Genomic DNA, 19,771 nt, shown 5'->3' on the forward strand with positions numbered 1-19,771 from the left:
CTCTGAACGTATTCGCAGTTTGAAATTACGACATTTTATACAGAAAATATAACAATTACAGAGTGCGACGATGGATCACATTTTGCATAAAGTCGTCCCTGCAGTTTTCAAAATATCCCAAACATCCCAAATTCGACGCTTGAGCCATATTTTGGAGCCAAATTCTGGCTCTCTGCACATATTCGCAGTTTGAAATTACGAATTTAAACACCGAAGATATGTCAATTACTGAGAGCAGCGATGGGTCACATTTTTCCCAAACCCTTCCTGCAGTTTTCAAAATATCCCAAGCATCTCTAATTCGACCCATGAGCCATATTTTGGAACAAAATTCTGGCTCTCTGCACATATTTGTAGGTTGAAATTACGACATTTTATACCGAAAATATGTCAATTACTGAAAGCAGCGATTGGTCACATTTCGCCCAAACCCCCCCCCCCCCCCGGCAGTTTTCAAAATATTCCAAACATCCCAAATTCGACGTTTGAGCCATATTTTGGAGCCAAGTTCTGGCTCTCTGCACGTATTCGCAGTTTGAAATTAAGTCATTTTATACCGAAAATATGCCAATTACTGAGAGCGGGGATGGGTCACATTTTGCCCAAACCCCCCTGCAGTTTTCAAAATATCCCCAACATCCCAAATTCAACCCTTGAGCAAAATTTTGGAGTCAAATTGCGGCTCTCTGGACATATTCGCAGTTTGAAATTACGACTTTTTGTACCGACAAATTTGGGATATTTAGGATAAAAAGTCGTAATTTCAAAATGCGAATACTTGCAGAGAGCCAGAATTTGGCTCCAAAATAATTCTCAATGGTCGAATTTGGGATGATTGGGATATTTTGAAAACTACAAGGAAGGGGTATGGGCAAAATGTGACCTATCGCTGCTCTCAGTAATTCACATAGTATCGGTTATCTTCTTAAGGTTATCTTGAGATGATTTCGGGGCTTTTTAGTGTCCCCGCGGCCCGGTCCTCGACCAGGTCTCCACAACCAGGAAGCAGCCCGTGACAGCTGACTAACTCCCAGGTACCTATTTTACCCCTGTTACTTAGCAGTAAAATAGGTACCTGGGAGTTAGTCAGCTGTCACGGGCTGCATCCTGGGGGTGGAGGCCTGGTCGAGGACCGGGCCGCGGGGACAAGCGAGGTTTCGTATTATTTAGATCCATGAAAAGACATATGACAATGTTGTTTCAAATACAAATGATAAAAAATCAATGTGTTTTCATTAGAATTAACTAAAATGTTCCTGATTTTCCGTTTATATTACCGATGGAAGATGTACACGTAAAACCGCTCTAATCCGGCTGAAACGTCAATATATGCAATAAAAACAGAACTTCTCCCCTTTCCAATATCTTACTCAGTGTTTTAACGAGAAACGAATAGTTGATTGAAAATGAAGTGTTTAAGGTTAATTTCTGATCAATTATGTGTTTGCATCATTTTTATCGTATATTTAATGAATTAATAACAATAAACTGAAAATTCACAAAAACGTGGAAAAACGGCAAAATATTGCCTAATTCGATGATATTTTGTTTAAATCACATAAAGGAAAAGGGGATGATAAAGGTCAAAATATTGCTAAATTCGATGATTTTTAGTACAAAAGAAAATGCAAGAAAACTTGCTTAAAAATGCAAAATTTGAAAATTCTGAGATTTGCAGGCCAAATCACATATCGTGAGAAAACATGAAGTAGTATCGAAATATTGGTAAAAACGAATATATATACGTAAAATCAAACTACATGAATTACGTGAAAAAAGTCACTATATTACCATATTTGAAGATTTTAACTTCAAATCATAGAGCGAGGTTTCGTATTATTTAGATCCAAGAAAAGACATATGACAATGTTGTTTGAAATACAAATGATAAAAATCAATGTGTTTTCATTAGAATTAACTAAAATGTTCCTGATTTTCCGTTTATATTTCCGATGGAAGATGTACACGAAAAACCGCTCTAATCCGGCTGAAACGTCGATAGATGCAAAAAAAACAGAACTTCTCCCCTTTCCAATATCTTACTCAGTATTTTAACGAGAAACAAATAGTTGATTGAAAATTAAGTGTTTAAGGTTAATTTCTAATCAATTATGTGTTTGCATAATTTTTATCGTATTTTTAATGAATTAAGAGCAATAAACTGAAAATTCACAAAAACGGTGAAAAACGGCAAAATATTGCCTAATTCGATGATATTTTGTTTAAATCACATAAAGGAAAAGGGGGATGATAAAGGTCAAAATATTGCTAAATTCGATGATTTTTAGTACAAAAGAAAATGCAAGAAAACTTGCTTAAAAATGCAAAATTTGAAAATTCTGAGATTTGAAGGCCAAATCACATATCGTGAGAAAAATGAAGTAGTATCGAAATATTGGTAAAAACGAATATATATACGGAAAATCAAACTACATGAATAACGTGAAAAAAGTCACTTTTCAAAAGTCAAAAAGTCACTTACGAGAGTGATGCAGATGATCAAGAGATGGATGCAGAGGCTTATGAGAGTGATGCAGAGGCTGAAGAGAGTGTTGCAGAGGCTTAAGAGAGGGATGCAGAGGCTCAAGAGAGTGATGCAGAGGCTCAAGAGAGTGATGCAGAGGTTCAAGAGAGTGATGCAGAGGCTTAAGAGAGGGATGCAGGGGCTCAAGAGAGGGATGTAGAGGCTCATGAGAGTGATGCAGAGGTTCAAGAGTGTGATGCAGATGCTCAAGAGAGGGATGCAGAGGTTGAAGAGAGTGATGCAGAGGCTCAAGAGAGGGATGCAAAGGCTCAAAAGAGTGATTCAGAGGGTTACGAGAGTGATGCAGAGGCTTAAGAGAGTGATGCAGAGGTTTAAGAGAGGGATGCAGAGGTTCAAGAGAGGAATGCAGAGGCTCAACTGAGGGATGCTGGGGCTGAACAGAGGGATGCAGAGGCTCAAGTGAGGGATGCAGAGGCACAAGAGAGGGATGCAGAGGCACAAGAGAGGGATGCAGAGGCTCTTGAGAGTGATACAGAGGCTCAAGAGAGGGATGCAGAGGCTTAAGAGAGTGATGCAAAGGCTCAAGAGAGGGATGCAGAGGCTCATGAGAGGGATGCAGGAGTTCAAGAGAGGGATGCAGAGGCTCAAGAGAGTGATGCAGAGGATCAAGAGAGTGGTGCAGAGGCTCAAGAGAGTGAAGCAGAGGATCGAGAGAGGGAAGCAGAGGCTTAAGAGAGTGATGCAGAGGCTGAAGGGAGTGATGCAAAGGCTCTAGAGAGTGACACAGAGGCTCAAGAGAGTGGTGCAGAGGCTCAAGAGAGTGAAGCAGAGGATCGAGAGAGGGAAGCAGAGGCTTAAGAGAGTGATGCAGAGGATCGAGAGAGGGAAGCAGAGGCTTAAGAGAGTGATGCAGAGGCTGAAGGGAGTGATACAAAGGCTCTAGAGAGTGACACAGAGGCTCAAGAGAGCGAAGCAGAGGCTCAAGAGAGAGATGCACAGGATCAAGAGCGTGATGCAGAGGCTCGAGACAGTGATTCAGAGGCCTCATGAGAGGGATTTAGAGGCTTAAGAGAGTGATGCAGAGCCTGAAGAGAGTGTTGCAGAGGCTCAAGAGAGGGATGCAGAGGCTCAGGAGAGTGATGCAGAGGCTCAAGAGAGTTATGCAGAGGCTCAAGAGAGTGATGCAGAGGCTTACGAGAGTGATGCACATGATCAAAGAGGGATGAAGAGCCTTAAGAGAGCGATGCAGAGGCTGAAGAGAGTCTTGCAGAGGCTTAAGAGAGGGATGCAGAGGCTCAAGAGAGTGATGCAAAGGCTCAAGAGAGTAATGCAGAGGCCCAAGAGAGTGATGCAGAGGCTTAAGAGAGGGATGCAGAGGCTCAAGAGAGGGATGTAGAGGCTCATGGGAGTGATGCAGAGGCTCAAGAATGTGATGCAGAGGCTAAAGAAAGGGATGCAGAGGCTCATGAGAGTGATTCAGAGGCTTACGAGAGTGATGCTGGAGACCCCTGCCAGTGTGTTGCTGGAGACCCCTGCCAGTGTGTTGCTGGAGACCCCTGCCAGTGTGTTGCTGAAGACCCCTGCCAGTGTGTTGCTGGAGACCTCTGCCAATGTGTTGCTGGAGAGTCCTGCCAGTATGTTGCTGGAGACCCCTGCCAGTGTGTTGCTGGAGACATCTGCCAATGTGTTGCTGGAGACCCCTGCCAGTATGTTGCTGGAGACCCCTGCCAGTGTGTTGCTGGAGACCTCTGCCAGTGTGTTGCTGGAGACCCCTGCGTGTGTGTGTGTGTGTGTGTGTGTGTGTGTGTGTGTGTGTGTGTGTGTGTGTGTGTGTGTGTGTGTGTGTGTGTGTGTGTGTGTGTGTGTGTGTGTGTGTGTGTGTGTGTATATATATATATATATATATATATATATATATATATATATATATATATATATAAACTCACACCCCAGTCATATATATATATATATATATATATATATATATATATATATATATATATATATATATATATATATATATATATATATATATATATATATATATATATATATATATATATATATATATATATATATATATATATATATATATATATATATATATATATATATATATATATATATATATATATATATATATAACTACTCTGACAGAACTTCTCCCCTTTTAAATATCTTACTCAGTATTTTAACGAGAAACAAATAGATGATTGAAAATGAAGTATTTAAGGTTATTTTCTGATCAATTATGTGTTTGCATAATTTTTATCGTATATTTAATGAATTAATAACAATAAACTGAAAATTCACAAAAACGTGGAAAAACGGCAAAATATTGCCTAATTCGATGATATTTTGTTTAAATCACATAAAGGAAAAGAGGATGATAAAGGTCAAAATATTGCTAAATTCGATGATTTTTAGTACAAAAGAAAATGCAAGAAAACTTGCTTAGAAAATGCAAAATTTGAAAATTCAGAGATTTGAAGGCCAAATCACATATCGTGAGAAAACATGAAGTAGTATCGAAATATTGGTAAAAACGAATATATATACGTAAAATCAAACTACATGAATAACGTGAAAAAAGTCATTATATTACCATATTTGAGGACTTTAACTTCAAATCATAAAGCGAGGTTTCGTATTATTTAGATCCAAGAAAAGACATATGACAATGTAGTTTCAAATACAAATTATAAAAATCAATGTGTTTTCATTAGAATTAACTAAAATGTTCCTGATTTTCCGTTTATATTTCCGATGGAAGATGTACACGTAAACCCGCTCCAATCCGGCTGAAACTTCGATATATGCAATAAAAACAGAACTTCTTCTCTTTCCAATATCTTACTCAGTATTTTAACGAGAAACAAATAGTTGATTGAAAATAAAGGGTTAATTTCTAATCAATTATGTGTTTGCATCATTTTTATCGTATATATAATGAATTAATAGCAATAAACTGAAAATTCACAAAAACGTAGAAAAATAGCAAAATATTGCCTAATTCGATGATATTTTGTTTATATCACATAAAGGAATAGGGGATGATAAACGTCAAAATATTGCTGAATTCGATGATTTTAACTACATGAATAACGTGAAAAAAGTCACTATATTACCATATTTGAGGATTTTAACTTCAAATCATAGAGCGAGGTTTCGTATTATTTAGATCCAAGAAAAGACATATGACAATGTTGTTTCAAATACAAATGATAAAAATCAATGTGTTTTCATTAGAATTAACTAAAATGTTCCTGATTTTCCGTTTATATTACCGATAGAAGATGTATACGTAAACCCGCTCTAATCCGGCTGAAACTTCGATATATGCAATAAAAACAGAACTTCTCCCCTTTCCAATATCTTACTCAGTATTTTAACGAGAAACAAATAGTTGATTGAAAATAAAGTGTTTAAGGTTAATTTCTAATCAATTATGTGTTTGCATCATTTTTATCGTATGTTTAATGAATTAATAGCAATAAACTGAAAATTCAAAAAAACTAGGAAAAACAGCAAAATATTGCCTAATTTGATGATATTTTGTTTATATCACATAAAGGAAAAGGGGATGATAACCGTCAGAATATTGTTGAATTCGACGATTTTTACTACATGAATAACGTGAAAAAAGTCACAATATTCCATATTTGAGGATTTTAACTTCAAATCATAGAGCGAGGTTTCGTATTATTTAGATCCAAGAAAAGACATATGACAATGTTGTTTCTAATACAAATGATAAAAAATCAATGTGTTTTCATTAGAATTAACTAAAATGTTCCTGATTTTCCGTTTATACCGATGGAAGATGTACACGTAAAACCGCTCTAATCCGGCTTAAACGTCGATATATGCAATAAAAACAGAACTTCTCCCCTTTCCAATATCTTACTCAGTATTTTAATGAGAAACAAATAGTTGATTGAAAATTAAGTGTTAAATGTTAATTTCTAATCAGTTATGTGTTTGCATAATTTTTATCGTATTTTTAATGAATTAAGAGCAATAAACTGAAAGTTCACAAAAACGTGGAAAAACAGCATAATATTGCCTAATTCGATGATATTTTGTTTATATCACATAAAGGAAAAGGGGATGATAAACGTCAAAATATTGCTGAACTCGATGATTTTTAGTACGAAACAAAATGCAAGAAAACGTGCTTAAAATGCAATTTTATGCGAAAATCTGAGATATGAAGGCCAAAGCACATATCGTGATACTACCTGAAATAGTATCGAAATATTGGTAAAAATGAATATATATACGTAATATCAAACTACATGAAAAACGTGAAAAAAGTCATTATTATACCAAATTTGAGGATTTAACTTCGAATCATAAAGCGACGTTTCGTATTTTTTAGACCCTAGAAAAGACGTATGACAATGTTGTTTCAAATACAAATGATAAAAAATCAATGTGTTTTCATTAGAATTAACTAAAATGTTCCTGATTTTCCGTTTATATTACCGATGGAAGATGTACACGTAAAACCGCTCTAATCACCGCTGAAACGTCGATATATGCAATAAAAACAGAACTTCTCCCCTTTTCAATATCTTACTCAGTATTTTAACGAGAAACAAATAGATGATTGAAAATGAAGTATTTAAGGTTATTTTCTGATCAATTATGTGTTTGCATAATTTTATCGTATATTTAATGAACTAATAACCATAAACTGAAAATTCACAAAAACGTGGAAAAACGGCAAAATATTGCCTAATTCGATAATATTTTGTTTAAATCATATAAAGGAAAAGGGGATGATAAAGGTCAAAATATTGCTAAATTCGATGATTTTTAGTACAAAAGAAAATGCAAGAAAACTTGCTTAAAAATGCAAAATTTGAAAATTCTGAGATTTGAAGGCCAAATCACATATCGTGAGAAAACATGAAGTAGTATCGAAATATTGGTAAAAACGAATATATATACGTAAAAGCAAACTACATGAATAACGTGAAAAAAGTCACTATATTTCCATATTTGAGTATTTTAACTTCAAATCATAGAGCGAGGTTTCGTATTATTTAGATCCAAGAAAAGACATATGACAATGTTGTTTGAAATACAAATGATAAAAATCAATGGGTTTTCATTAGAATTAACTAAAATGTTCCTGATTTTCCGTTTATATTACCGATGGAAGATGTACACGTAAAACCGCTCTAATCCGGCTGAAACGTCGATATATGCAATAAAAACAGAACTTCTCCCCTTTCCAATATCTTACTCAGTATTTTAACGAGAAACAAATAGTTGATTGAAAATTAAGTGTTTAAGGTTAATTTCTAATCAATTATGTGTTTGCATAATTTTTATCGTATTTTTAATGAATTAAGAGCAATAATCTGAAAGTTCACAAAAACGTGGAAAAACAGCAAAATATTGCCTAATTCGATGATATTTTGTTTATATCACATAAAGGAAAAGGGGATGATAAACGTCAAAATATTGCTGAATTCGATGATTTTTAGTTCGAAGCAAAATGCAAGAAAACTTGCTTAAAATGCAATTTTATGCGAAAATCTGAGATTTGAAGGCCAAAGCACATATCGTGATACTACATGAAATAGTATCGAAATATTGGTAAAAATGAATATATATACGTAATATCAAACTACATGAAAAACGTGAAAAAAGTCATTATTATACCAAATTTGAAGATTTTAACTTCGAATCATAGAGCGACGTTTCGTATTTTTTAGACCCTAGAAAAGACGTATAAAGATGTTGCTTCCAATACAAATGATAAAAATCAATGTGTTTTCATTAGAATTAACTAAAATGTTCCTGATTTTCCGTTTATATTACCGATGGAAGATGTACACGTAAAACGGCTCTAATCCGGCTGAAACGTCGATATATGCAATAAAAACAGAACTTCTCCCCTTTTCAATATCTTACTCAGTATTTTACCGAGAAACAAATAGATGATTGAAAATGAAGTATTTAAGGTAATTTTCTGATCAATTATGTGTTTGCATAATTTTTATCGTATATTTAATGAATTAATAACAATAAACTGAAAATTCACAAAAACGTGGAAAAACGGCAAAATATTGCCTAATTCGATGATATTTTGTTTAAATCACATAAATGAAAAAGGGATGATAAAGGTCAAAATATTGCTAAATTCGATGATTTTTAGTACAAAAGAAAATGTAAGAAAACTTGCTTAAAATGCAAAATTTGAAAATTCTGAGATTTGAAGGCCAAATCACATATCGTGAGAAAACATGAAGTAGTATAGAAATATTGGTAAAAACGAATATATAAAACGAATGTAAAACCAAACTACATGAATAACGTGAAAAAAGTCACTATATTACCATATTTGAGGATTTTAACTTCAAATCATAGAGCGAGGTTTCGTATTATTTAGATCCAAGAAAAGACATCTGACAATGTTGTTTCAAATACAAATGACAAAAATCAATGTGTTTTCATTAGAATTAACTAAAATGTTCCTGATTTTCCGTTTATATTACCGATGGAAGATGTACACGTAAAACGGCTCTAATCCGGCTGAAACGTCGATATATGCAATAAAAACAGAACTTCTCCCCTTTTCAATATCTTACTCAGTATTTTAACGAGAAACAAATAGATGATTGAAAGTATTTAAGGCTATTTTCTGATCAATTATGTGTTTGCATAATTTTATCGTATATTTAATGAATTAATAACAATAAACTGAAAATTCACAAAAACGTGGAAAAACGGCAAAATATTGCCTAATTCGATAATATTTTGTTTAAATCACATAAGGGAAAAGGGGATGATAAAGGTCAAAATATTGCTAAATTCGATGATTTTTAGTACAAAAGAAAATGAAAGAAAACTTGCTTAAAAATGCAAAATTTGAAAATTCTGAGATATGAAGGCCAAATCACATATCGTGAGAAAACATGAAGTAGTATCGAAATATTGGTAAAAACGAATATATATACGTAAAATCAAACTACATGAATAACGTGAAAAAAGTCACTACATTTCCATATTTGAGGATTTTAACTTCAAATCATAGAGCGAGGTTTCGTATTATTTAGATCCAAGAAAAGACATATGAAAATGTTGTTTGAAATACAAATGATAAAAATCAATGGGTTTTCATTAGAATTAACTAAAATGTTCCTGATTTTCCATTTATATTACCGATGGAAGATGTACACGTAAAACCGCTCTAATCCGGCTGAAACGTCGAAATATGCAATAAAAACAGAACTTCTCCCCTTTCCAATATCTTACTCAGTATTTTAACGAGAAACAAATAGTTGATTGAAAATTAAGTGTTTAAGGTTAATTTCTAATCAATTATGTGTTTGCATAGTTTTTATCGTATTTTTAATGAATTAAGAGCAATAAACTGAAAGTTCACAAAAACGTGGAAAAACAGCAAAATATTGCCTAATTCGATGATATTTTGTTTATATCACATAAAGGAAAAGGGGATGATAAACGTCAAAATATTGCTGAATTCGATGATTTTTAGTACGAAGCAAAATGCAAGAAAACTTGCTTAAAATGCAATTTTATGCGAAAATCTGAGATTTGAAGGCCAAAGCACATATCGTGATACTACATGAAATAGTATCGAAATATTGGTAAAAATGAATATATATACGTAATATCAAATTACATGAAAAACGTGAAAAAAGTCATTATTATACCAAATTTGAGGATTTTAACTTCGAATCATAGAGCGACGTTTCGTTTTTTTTAGACCCTAGAAAAGACGTATAAAGATGTTGCTTCCAATACAAATGATAAAAATCAATGTGTTTTCATTAGAATTAACTAAAATGTTCCTGATTTTCCGTTTATATTACCGATGGAAGATGTACACGTAAAACGGCTCTAATCCGGCTGAAACGTCGATATATGCAATAAAAACAGAAATTCTCCCCTTTTCAATATCTAACTCAGTATTTTAACGAGAAACAAATAGATGATTGAAAATAAAGTATTTAAGGTAATTTTCTGATCAATTATGTGTTTGCATAATTTTTAGCGTATATTTAATGAATTAATAACAATAAACTGAAAATTCACAAAAACGTGGAAAAACGGCAAAATATTGCCTAATTCGATGATATTTTGTTTAAATCACATAAAGGAAAAGGGATGATAAAGGTCAAAATATTGCTAAATTCGATGATTTTTAGTACAAAAGAAAATGCAAGAAAACTTGCTTAAAATGCAAAATTTGAAAATTCTGAGATTTGAAGGCCAAATCACATATCGTGAGAAAACATGAAGTAGTATAGAAATATTGGTAAAAACGAATATATATACGTAAAACCAAACTACATGAATAACGTGAAAAAAGTCACTATATTACCATATTTGAGGATTTTAACTTCAAATCATAGAGCGAGGTTTCGTATTATTTAGATCCAAGAAAAGACATATGACAATGTCGTTTGAAATACAAATGATAAAAATCAGTGTGTTTTCATTAGAATTAACTAAAATGTTCCTGATTTTCCGTTTATATTACCGATGGAAGATGTACACGTAAAACCGCTCTAATCCGGCTGAAACGTCGATATATGCAATAAAAACAAAACTTCTCCCCTTTCCAATATCTTACTCAGTATTTTAACGAGAAACAAATAGTTGATTGAAAATTAAGTGTTTAAGGTTAATTTTTAATCAATTATGTGTTTGCATAATTTTTATCGTATTTTTAATGAATTAAGAACAATAAATTGAAAGTTCACAAAAACGTGGAAAAACAGCAAAATATTGCCTAATTCGATGATATTTTGTTTATATCACATAAAGGAAAAGGGGATGATAAACGTCAAAATATTGCTGAATTCGATGATTTTTAGTACGAAACAAAATGCAAGAAAACTTGCTTAAAATGCAATTTTATGCGAAAATCTGAGATTTGAAGGCCAAAGCACATATCGTGATACTACATGAAATAGTATCGAAATATTGGTAAAAATGAATATATATACGTAATATCAAACTACATGAAAAACGTGAAAAAAGTCATTATCATACCAAATTTGACGATTTTAACTTCGAATCATAGAGCGACTTTTCGTATTATTTAGATCCAAGAAAAGACATATGACAATGTTGTTTCAAATACAAATGATAAAAATCAATGTGTTTTCATTAGAATTAACTAAAATGTTCCTGATTTTCCGCTTATATTACCGATGGAAGATGTACACGTAAAACGGCTCTAATCCGGCTGAAACGTCGATATATGCAATAAAAACAGAACATCTCCCCTTTCCAATATCTTACTCAGTATTTTAACGAGAAACAAATAGATGATTGAAAATGAAGAATTTAAGGTTATTTTCTAATCAATTATGTGTTTGCATAATTTTTATCGTATATTTAATGAATTAAGAGTAATAAACTGAAAGTTCACAAAAACGTGGAAAAACAGCAAAATATTGCCTAATTCGATGATATTTTGTTTATATCACATAAAGGAAAAGGGGATGATAAACGTCAAAATATTGCTGAATTCGATGATTTTTAGTACGAAACAAAATGCAAGAAAACTTGCTTAAAATGCAATTTTATGCGAAAATCTGAGATTTGAAGGCCAAAGCACATATCGTGATACTACATGAAATAGTATCGAAATATTGGTAAAATTGAATATATATACGTAATATCAAACTACATGAAAAACGTGAAAAAAGTCATTATCATACCAAATTTGACGATTTTAACTTCGAATCATTTAGCGACGTTTCGTATTATTTAGATCCAAGAAAAGACATATGACAATGTTGTTTCAAATACAAATGATAAAAATCAATGTGTTTTCATTAGAATTAACTAATGTTCCTGATTTTCCGTTTATATTACCCATGAAAGATGTACACGTAAAACGGCTCTAATCCGGCTGAAACGTCGATATATGCAATAAAAACAGAACTTCTCCCCTTTCCAATATCTTACTCAGTATTTTAACGAGAAACAAACAGTTGATTGAAAATTAAGTGTTTAAGGTTAATTTCTAATCAATTATGTGTTTGCATAATTTTTATCGTATTTTTAATGAATTAAGAGCAATAAACTGAAAGTTCACAAAAACGTGGAAAAACAGCAAAATATTGCCTAATTCGATGATATTTTGTTTATATCACATAAAGGAAAAGGGGATGATAAACGTCAAAATATTGCTGAATTCGATGATTTTTAGTACGAAACAAAATGCAAGAAAACTTGCTTAAAATGCAACTTTATGCGAAAATCTGAGATTTGAAGGCCAAAGCACATATCGTGATACTACATGAAATAGTATCGAAATATTGGTAAAATTGAATATATATACGTAATATCAAACTACATGAAAAACGTGAAAAAAGTCATTATCATACCAAATTTGACGATTTTAACTTCGAATCATTTAGCGACGTTTCGTATTATTTAGATCCAAGAAAAGACATATGACAATGTTGTTTCAAATACAAATGATAAAAATCAATGTGTTTTCATTAGAATTAACTAATGTTCCTGATTTTCCGTTTATATTACCCATGAAAGATGTACACGTAAAACGGCTCTAATCCGGCTGAAACGTCGATATATGCAATAAAAACAGAACTTCTCCCCTTTCCAATATCTTACTCAGTATTTTAACGAGAAACAAATAGTTGATTGAAAATTAAGTGTTTAAGGTTAATTTCTAATCAATTATGTGTTTGCATAATTTTTATCGTATTTTTAATGAATTAAGAGCAATAAACTGAAAGTTCACAAAAACGTGGAAAAACAGCAAAATATTGCCTAATTCGATGATATTTTGTTTATATCACATAAAGGAAAAGGGGATGATAAACGTCAAAATATTGCTGAATTCGATGATTTTTAGTACGAAGCAAAATGCAAGAAAACTTGCTTAAAATGCAATTTTATGCGAAAATCTGAGATTTGAAGGCCAAAGCACATATCGTGATACAACATGAAATAGTATCGAAATATTGGTAGAAATGAATATATATACGTAATATCAAACTACATGAAAAACGTTAAAAAAGTCATTATTATACCAAATTTGAGGATTTTAACTTCGAATCATAGAGCGACGTTTCGTATTTTTTAGACCCTAGAAAAGACGTATAAAGATGTTGCTTCCAATACAAATGATAAAAATCAATGTGTTTTAATTAGAATTAACTAAAATGTTCCTGATTTCCCGTTTATATTACCGATGGAAGATGTACACGTAAAACGGCTCTAATCCGGCTGAAACGTCGATATATGCAATAAAAACAGAAATTCTCCCCTTTTCAATATCTTACTCAGTATTTTAACGAGAAACAAATAGATGATTGAAAATGAAGTATTTAAGGTTATTTTCTGATCAATTATGTGTTTGCATAATTTTTATCGTATATATAATGAATTAATAACAATAAACTGAAAATTCACAAAAACGTGGAAAAACGGCAAAATATTGCCTAATTCGATGATATTTTGTTTAAATCACAAAAAGGAAAAGAGGATGATAAATGTCAAAATATTGCTAAATTCGATGATTTTTAGTACAAAAGAAAATGCAAGAAAACTTGCTTAAAAATGCAAAATTTGAAAATTCTGAGATTTGAAGGCCAAATCAAATATCGTGAGAAAACTTGAAGTAGTATCAAAATATTGGTAAAAACGAATATATATACGGAAAATCAAACTACATGAATAACGTGAAAAAAGTCACTATATTACCATATTTGAGGATTTTAACTTCAAATCATAGAGCGAGGTTTCGTATTATTTAGATCCAAGAAAAGACATATGACAATGTCGTTTGAAATACAAATGATAAAAATCAGTGTGTTTTCATTAGAATTAACTAAAATGTTCCTGATTTTCCGTTTATATTACCGATGGAAGATGTACACGTAAAACCGCTCTAATCCGGCTGAAACGTCGATATATGCAATAAAAACAAAACTTCTCCCCTTTCCAATATCTTACTCAGTATTTTAACGAGAAACAAATAGTTGATTGAAAATTAAGTGTTTAAGGTTAATTTTTAATCAATTATGTGTTTGCATAATTTTTATCGTATTTTTAATGAATTAAGAGCAATAAATTGAAAGTTCACAAAAACGTGGAAAAACAGCAAAATATTGCCTAATTCGATGATATTTTGTTTATATCACATAAAGGAAAAGGGGATGATAAACGTCAAAATATTGCTGAATTCGATGATTTTTAGTACGAAACAAAATGCAAGAAAACTTGCTTAAAATGCAATTTTATGCGAAAATCTGAGATTTGAAGGCCAAAGCACATATCGTGATACTACATGAAATAGTATCGAAATATTGGTAAAAATGAATATATATACGTAATATCAAACTACATGAAAAACGTGAAAAAAGTCATTATCATACCAAATTTGACGATTTTAACTTCGAATCATAGAGCGACTTTTCGTATTATTTAGATCCAAGAAAAGACATATGACAATGTTGTTTCAAATACAAATGATAAAAATCAATGTGTTTTCATTAGAATTAACTAAAATGTTCCTGATTTTCCGCTTATATTACCGATGGAAGATGTACACGTAAAACGGCTCTAATCCGGCTGAAACGTCGATATATGCAATAAAAACAGAACTTCTCCCCTTTCCAATATCTTACTCAGTATTTTAACGAGAAACAAATAGATGATTGAAAATGAAGAATTTAAGGTTATTTTCTAATCAATTATGTGTTTGCATAATTTTTATCGTATATTTAATGAATTAAGAGTAATAAACTGAAAGTTCACAAAAACGTGGAAAAACAGCAAAATATTGCCTAATTCGATGATATTTTGTTTATATCACATAAAGGAAAAGGGGATGATAAACGTCAAAATATTGCTGAATTCGATGATTTTTAGTACGAAACAAAATGCAAGAAAACTTGCTTAAAATGCAATTTTATGCGAAAATCTGAGATTTGAAGGCCAAAGCACATATCGTGATACTACATGAAATAGTATCGAAATATTGGTAAAATTGAATATATATACGTAATATCAAACTACATGAAAAACGTGAAAAAAGTCATTATCATACCAAATTTGAGGATTTTAACTTCAAATCATAGAGCGAGGTTTCGTATTATTTAGATCCAAGAAAAGACATATGACAATGTCGTTTGAAATACAAATGATAAAAATCAGTGCGTTTTCATTAGAATTAACTAAAATGTTGCTGATTTTCCGTTTATATTACCGATGGAAGATGTACACGTAAAATCGCTCTAATCCGGCTGAAACGTCGATATATGCAATAAAAACAGAACTTCTCCCCTTTCCAATATCTTACTCAGTATTTTAACGAGAAACAAATAGTTGATTGAAAATTAAGTGTTTAAGGTTAATTTTTAATCAATTATGTGTTTGCATAATTTTTATCGTATTTTTAATGAATTAAGAGCAATAAATTGAAAGTTCACAAAAACGTGGAAAAACAGCAAAATATTGCCTAATTCGATGATATTTTGTTTATATCACATAAAGGAAAAGGGGATTATAAACGTCAAAATATTGCTGAATTCGATGATTTTTAGTACGAAACAAAATGCAAGAAAACTTGCTTAAAATGCAATTTTATGCGAAAATCTGAGATTTGAAGGCCAAAGCACATATCGTGATACTACATGAAATAGTATCGAAATATTGGTAAAAATGAATATATATACGTAATATCAAACTACATGAAAAACGTGAAAAAAAATCATTATCATACCAAATTTGACGATTTTAACTTCGAATCATAGAGCGACGTTTCGTATTATTTAGATCCAAGAAAAGACATATGACAATGTTGTTTCAAATACAAATGATAAAAATCAATGTGTTTTCATTAGAATTAACTAAAATGTTCCTGATTTTCCGTTTATATTACCGATGGAAGATGTACACGTAAAACGGCTCTAATCCGGCTGAAACGTCGATATATGCAATAAAAACAGAACTTCTCCCCTTTTCAATATCTTACTCAGTATTTTAACGAGAAACAAATAGACGATTGAAAATGAAGAATTTAAGGTTATTTTCTAATAAATTATGTGTTTGCATAATTTTTATCGTATATTTAATGAATTAAGAGTAATAAACTGAAAGTTCACAAAAACGTGGAAAAACAGCAAAATATTGCCTAATTCGATGATATTTTGTTTTTATCACATAAAGGAAAAGGGGATGATAAACGTCAAAATATTGCTAAATTCGATGATTTTTAGTACGAAACAAAATGGTAGAAAACTTGCTTAAAAATGCAAAATTTGAAAATTCTGAGATTTGAAGGCCAAATCACATATCGTGAGAAAACTTGAAGTAGTATCGAAATATTGGTAAAAACGAATATATATACGGAAAATCAAACTACATGAATAACGTGAAAAAAGTCACTATATTACCATATTTGAGGATTTTAACTTCAAATCATAGAGCGAGGTTTCGTATTATTTAGATCCAAGAAAAGACATATGACAATGTTGTTTCTAATACAAATGATAAAAAATCAATGTGTTTTTATTAGAATTAACTAAAATGTTCCTGATTTTCCGTTTATATTACCGATGGAAGATGTACACGTAAAACCGCTCTAATCCGGCTGAAACGTCGATATATGCAATAAAAACAGAACTTCTCCCCTTTCCAATATCTTACTCAGTATTTTAACTAGAAACAAATAGTTGATTGAAAATTAAGTGTTTAAGGTTAATTTTTAATCAATTATGTGTTTGCATAATTTTTATCGTATTTTTAATGAATTAAGAGCATTAAACTGAAAGTTCACAAAAACGTGAAAAACAGCAAAATATTGCCTAATTCGATGATATTTTGTTTATATCACATAAAGGAAAAGGGGATGATAAACGTCAAAATATTGCTGAATTCGATGATTTTTAGTACGAAGCAAAGTGCAAGAAAACTTGCTTAAAATGCAATTTTATGCGAAAATCTGAGATTTGAAGGCCAAAGCACATACCGTGATACTAAATGAAATAGTATCGAAATATTGGTAAAAATGAATATATATACGTAATATCAAACTACATGAAAAACGTGAAAAAAGTCATTATTATACCAAATTTGAGGATTTTAACTTCGAATCATAGAGCGACGTTTCGTATTTTTTAGACCCTAGAAAAGACGTATAAAGATGTTGCTTCCAATACAAATGATAAAAATCAATGTGTTTTCATTAGAATTACTAAAATGTTCCTGGTTTTCCGTTTATATTACCGATGGAAGATGTACACGTAAAACGGCTCTAATCCGGCTGAAACGTCGATATATGCAATAAAAACAGAACTTCTCCCCTTTTCAATATCAATATCGATGATATAAACAAAATATCATCGAATTAGGCAATATTTTGCTGTTTTTCCACGTTTTTGTGAACATTCAGTTTATTGCTCTTAATTCATTAAAAATACGATAAAAATTATGCAAACACATAATTGATTAGAAATTAACCTTAAAAACTTAATTTTCAATGAACTATTTGTTTCTCGTTAAAATACTGAGTAAGATATTGGAAAGGGGAGAAGTTCTGTTTTTATTGCATATATCGACGTTTCAGCCGGATTAGAGAGGTTTTACGTGTACATCTTCCATCGGTAATAAACGGAAAATCAGGAACATTTTAGTAAATTCTAATGAAAACACATTGATTTTTATCATTTGTATTTCAAACAACATTGTCATATGTCTTTTCTTGGATCTAAATAATACGAAACCTCGCTCTATGATTTGAAGTTAAAATCCTCAAATATGGTAATATAGTGACTTTTTTCACGTTATTCATGTAGTTTGGTTTTACGTATATATATTCGTTTTTACCAATATTTCTATACTACTTCATGTTTTCTCACGATATGTGATTTGGCCTTCAAATCTCAGAATTTTCAAATTTTGCATTTTAAGCAAGTTTTCTTGCATTTTCTTTTGTACTAAAAATCATCGAATTTAGCAATATTTTGACCTTTATCATCCCTTTTTCCTTTATGTGATTTAAACAAAATATCATCGAATTAGGCAATATTTTGCCGTTTTTCCACGTTTTTGTGAATTTTCAGTTTATTGTTATTAATTCATTAAATATACGATAAAAATTATGCAAACACATAATTGATCAGAAAATTACCTTAAATACTTCATTTTCAATCATCTATTTGTTTCTCGTTAAAATACTGAGTAAGATATTGAAAAGGGGAGAAGTTCTGTTTTTATTACATATATCGACGTTTCAGCCGGATTAGAGCCGTTTTACGTGTACATCTTCCATCGGTAATATAAACGGAAAATCAGGAACATTTTAGTAATTCTAATGAAAACACATTGATTTTTATCATTTGTATTGGAAGCAACATCTTTATACGTCTTTTCTAGGGTCTAAAAAATACGAAACGTCGCTCTATGATTCGAAGTTAAAATCCTCAAATTTGGTATAATAATGACTTTTTTCACGTTTTTCATGTAGTTTGATATTACGTATATATATTCATTTTTACCAATATTTCGATACTATTTCATGTAGTATCACGATATGTGCTTTGGCCTTCAAATCTCAGATTTTCGCATAAAATTGCATTTTAAGCAAGTTTTCTTGCATTTTGCTTCGTACTAAAAATCATCGAATTCAGCAATATTTTGACGTTTATCATCCCCTTTTCCTTTATGTGATATAAACAAAATATCATCGAATTAGGCAATATTTTGCTGTTTTTCCACGTTTTTGTGAACTTTCAGTTTATTGCTCTTAATTCATTAAAAATACGATAAAAATTATGCAAACACATAATTGATTAGAAATTAACCTTAAACACTTAATTTTCAATCAACTATTTGTTTCTCGTTAAAATACTGAGTAAGATATTGGAAAGGGGAGAAGTTCTGTTTTTATTGCATATATCGACGTTTCAGCCGGATTAGAGCGGTTTTACGTGTACATCTTCCATCGGTAATATAAACGGAAAATCAGGAACATTTTAGTTAATTCTAATGAAAACACATTGATTTTTGTCATTTGTATTTGAAACAACATTGTCAGATGTCTTTTCTTGGATCTAAATAATACGAAACCTCGCTCTATGATTTGAAGTTAAAATCCTCAAATATGGTAATATAGTGACTTTTTCACGTTATTCATGTAGTTTGGTTTTACGTATATATATTCGTTTTTACCAATATTTCTATACTACTTCATGTTTTCTCACGATATGTGATTTGGCCTTCAAATCTCAGAATTTTCAAATTTGGCATTTTAAG

The sequence above is a fragment of the Procambarus clarkii genome, unplaced genomic scaffold (genome assembly GCF_040958095.1).
Source record: "Procambarus clarkii isolate CNS0578487 unplaced genomic scaffold, FALCON_Pclarkii_2.0 HiC_scaffold_96, whole genome shotgun sequence".
In the NCBI taxonomy this organism is placed as follows: domain Eukaryota; kingdom Metazoa; phylum Arthropoda; class Malacostraca; order Decapoda; family Cambaridae; genus Procambarus; species Procambarus clarkii.